The sequence below is a fragment of the Anneissia japonica genome, unplaced genomic scaffold, assembly GCF_011630105.1.
Source record: "Anneissia japonica isolate Jap-2015-1 unplaced genomic scaffold, ASM1163010v1 scaffold142_len1259957_cov175, whole genome shotgun sequence".
Classification (NCBI taxonomy): Eukaryota; Metazoa; Echinodermata; class Crinoidea; order Comatulida; family Comatulidae; genus Anneissia; species Anneissia japonica.
The window spans coordinates 823,674-828,348 of record NW_022684560.1 but is presented as its reverse complement, the minus strand read 5'-3'; positions in this window follow the sequence as shown (position 1 = coordinate 828,348).

Below are 4,675 nucleotides of genomic sequence, written 5' to 3'. Positions count from 1 at the left end.
GTCTAAATGTAGGTGTTCTGGACACAAGATTTGCTGTCCTTATATTGAACCAGATTTGTAAATCATTATCAGTGTACTATAGCCGTGTGGTCACAATAAACTGTTTTTTTTTTATTGGTTGTTTTGCACTGTTTTTTATTGGTTGTTTTGCACTGGGTTTACCTGCCCGGCACTTGGTCACTTCCTATGCTTGGAACTTTTCCATGCGTTGTCGAAGCATAAAACATGTGTCAAGAATGTGCTTCCTAATGTTGTGGTGGGTGGGGTGTGCATGTCAGGACCAGTTAAAGTGATTTAAGGGCAAACAGTCTACATCAGATATTTCAAAAACTTGGTCAATTGAAATGAATGAAACTTTCTGTTATCGCACACAAAACGCCCGACATGATATTTTCCGTTACTACGGTATTGACACTTGTGAAACATAATATTTCAAAGGAATTATTTCAAATCTGTAAAAAAAATCATTCTGACCGAGATAGGCCTATGGAAAAAAATTATAAACATTTTTTTCCAGCAACTATTTCATTAATGCACCAGCTTGTGATGAACAACCAAATGTAAACTATCGAAGCACAGTGGAAGGCCAAAATTAAATGAGTTCTGGAGGCATTGTATAAGTTTGATGGAAGTACAATTAATCAGGAAGGCAGTACACACACTCACATGCTTTTAGCAACTATTGCTAATAACTGTTAAAAACACATCTCTGAAACCCACTCGTAAATGATGTAGCTATTCTGCAGGACTATCCTTTAACATATGAACTGCATGTACATTAGTACACGCACTGACACTCATCACAGCTCTTTGCCATTCAATAAAATGTCGGCTCATAGCGCGCAATGGTAAAGAGTCTCCATAGACCTATCTCGCTAATTACCATTGCAGCAGTAGTTCGAATCTCACTAACTTCGCGGTAGTTGTGAACTTTGTTTTCTTTATTTTTTACTTCACATTTTTTTTCAATACTACAAGTATTTTGGGTTTCCGTGTTGTTTATTTTACGTTATACTTTTTAACGACTTCTCTTTTTATTGCAATTTCAACTGTATTTCTCAATATAGCAACTGTCTCTTATACACATCTTTCACTGAAATCATGAAATCCCAGTTTGCCAAAACTCAGTTTTCCGAAACCAAGTCCAAATCTCTGTGTTAGAAAAGTACAGCATACTGTGCATTTGAAAGGAAGGAGCTTCATTTTTATACAAGTTAAAAGGAAAAATATTGGAAGACAAAAAAGCTGTAGAAAAACACACTTGAAAGCATGGCTATCAGTTAAAATTAGAAGAAAATGAAATGAAATTAAGGATAAGCATCGTATCCTTCTAAAATACTCCCTCTGCAAATCCTATCAGGATTGTTGTGCCAGGTCCCTGACCACCGAGGCTCTAGTCGGCCCCTTGAGTCAGACCCCCTGTCGACAAATTTCTGGAGCCACAATTGGCATGCGTGTATAATTGTAGATTATTATTAATTTGTTTATTTCCTTCATTATTATTATTTTTAATAAATTTATGTATTTATCATAGGTATGCTAATAAAACGTTTTAACTGCGAGGCCTATTAAATTGACTTTTATTTGCTGATAGCCAATTGTTTTACATATTAAAAGAAAAAGAATCATTTAACTACAATAAGCCGCTATTTCTTATACGAATACATAGTAAGAGAGTGTTTCAACATGAATGTTATGCTGTGGTTAATGTTTTACATACTGCTTTTATTTTATTTCCGATGAAGTGGGTTTCAGCGCAAACTGGGTTTCAACAAACTAAGAGTTTTTGATTCAGCAAACTGGCATTCGGCAAACTGTGTTTTGGCAAAGTGAACTCGACAATCTGGCAGTCGGCAACCTGGGGTTTTACAATCTGCCGTAGAACCACCAAGAAGAAGCCGACATGAAAGTCTTCCTGTATGCAAAGCATGCTTTAACGAATAACAACCAAGGCATAGCAATCATCCGTTCCCTTTCTCGAGACATTGATATTACAGACAATTACACCCAGGCTTTCTTTCGTAAAGGAAAACGTAGCTTCTGTAATCACAAACTGAGTTTGTTGAAACTTTCAGCAACTCTGGAGTTTTAGATGTTATGTCACAAAAGTTGCCTGAATAACAAGAGTATGTCTTACTGCTGCTTGGAGTTAAGGAGAAAAGTGTAAATCAAGCAAGTAACATGTTCAATAGAAAGTTTTGGCAGAGACAAAATCACTGACATATCATTGTTGCCACCATGTTAGCAGAATCTCGAGCTTCAGATACTTAGCAAACGTAATCGTTCAAGAATGAAAAGAAGCAGAGGTAAATGACTGTCAATAAAAATAGTTGATGGAACAGACGGAATAAACAAATTCCGGTGGAAGTCCAAGAATTGTTCATACGATAAACGAAGACTTTCAGATTGCAGTGATAAAAGTGATACCTGAAGATTATTGCTCAACATAGTTAAACACTACAAGACAAATATGTAGTAAATGAATTGATGCCTTCTTCATACATGAAAATTGTGGTAGTTGTCTGGAATGCCTTGTATAGCACACAGAAATAATGAAAAACAACCAGATATTTGTAAGGAAGCTGGAATTTTTTAAGATTCTGGTTATATTTTCCATTCTTTAAAACAGAAAAGGGCTAATATAAGGGGGAATTTTTACTTACATTTTCAAAAGTGAGTTAGCTTACACCCCTAAAATATGTTTTTTTAGGTTTAAAAAGTCAACAGCAGTTATTACATTCATGTTTTTTAAATTAAATAAATTTATCTAGGGTATTGAAGCTGCTGTTACGTTGTTATTTAATTTTGGCGGCCATTTTAAAAAGCGCCCTCAATTGCCTCCCGAAATCTTCACATTAATAACTTTAGCTAGTTATACTTTACTCTTTTGGTAAAACCTACCTCTTCTGTGCTTATTTTACCAATATATATGTAGTTTATTGGGTTTTGGCGGCCATTTTGAAAAAGCGCCCTCACGCGAAAGTTCTCAGGTTACACCCCTTTTACCTCACATATTCTGATGCCCCATAAAAAACTGGTCTAGAAAAACCATATGAGAATTTCTACCTCTCCAAGTGGCACCTATCTCAATTATAGCCTGGTCTAATTTGTGAGGACACGGCCCAAATGCAATTTACCACTCTTCTTATGGCATGCTAGACTATGGGTCAATTAACTTACAGCTTAGCTAGGCCAACAAAAGGCCCAGGTTCTAGGCCTAGCCCTATATCCTCAATGGCCTAGGGAGAACAAAGAACCTCAGTTCTGTCTGTCTCCGTACGGCGGCTAGGCTAGTACCGGTGCAGCTACTGTAGGCCTTAGGCTAAGCCAGGCCTTTTCATTCAAGCTTTCATCTACCACTACTACTAGGCCTAGGAGGGGGCTAGCGTGTCTGCTAGAGTAGCAAACTAACTAAATAATAAAACAAAACCAACTCTTACCTACGGAAGCACATAAGTGCCATTCGACTTGACGACTTGTCAAGATAATATTAATGTTATGTTGTCATGGCGAGATAGATTATCTTGACAAGTCGACATAATACATATTGTATGTCGACATGGCGAGATAGATTATCTTGACAAGTCGACATAATATAAGTTGTATGTTGTCATGGCAAGATAGGTTATCTTGACAAGTCGACATAATAAAAATTGTATGTTGTCATGGCGAGATAGATTATCTTGACAAGTCGACATAATAAAAATTGTATGTTGTCATGGCGAGATAGATTATCTTGACAAGTCGACATAATAAAAATTGTATGTTGTCATGGCGAGATAGATTATCTTGACAAGTCGACATCTCCTCTTCCGAATCTCCTCGTTTATATCATTTATTTGGGTTTTTCTCCTAATTTCCATGTTTGTTACCCGATCTGGCCACCTGATGTTTAGGATCCTTCTCAGGCACCTCCCTTGAAAACCTCTTAATCTTGATTCAACTTTTCGATTTGTTCTCCAACTGCCTGCTGCATATAAAAGGACTGACCTGACATTACTTGAATAAATTTTTAGCTTCGTCTTTAACATGATATGTTTTGCTTTCCAAATTTTGTTTAGCATTTTGAAGGCATTTGTTGCAAGTCCAATTCTTCTTTGTATTTCTGTTTCGATATCTCCGTTACTGTTGAGATTGCTTCCCAAATAGATGAAGTTGTCAGTTTGTTGGATTTTGTTTTCTTCGATGGCTATTTCTTTTTCCATTTTCAGGTTGATTTTCATTATCTTTGTCTTTTCTTGTTTATTTTAAGGCCAATACTTCTGGCTTGCTTTACTACTCTATCTGTCTTTCTTTGCATTTGTGCTTGATTTGCACTAATCAGACATATGTCGTCGGCAAAGTCTAGGTCCTCTAGTTGTCTAGTGAGTGTCCATGGTATGCCTTCCTTTTCTCTTAGAGTAGCCATCTTCATTGTCCAATCAATTGCAAGCAGAAAGAGGAAAGGAGATAGTATGCATCCTTGTCTGACACCAGTTGTTACTTCAAATTTGTCAGTTGTCTTGCCCTAATGTAAAACACAGCAGGTATACCCACTGTACATCTTTTTGAATATGGTTATTAGTTTTTTTGGAATTCCGTAAAGTGAAATTATTTTCCAGAGTGTCTCCCTGTGGACACTGTCAAAGGCTTTTTCAAAATCTATGAAATTCAGGTGAAGGCTGCTGTTCCACTC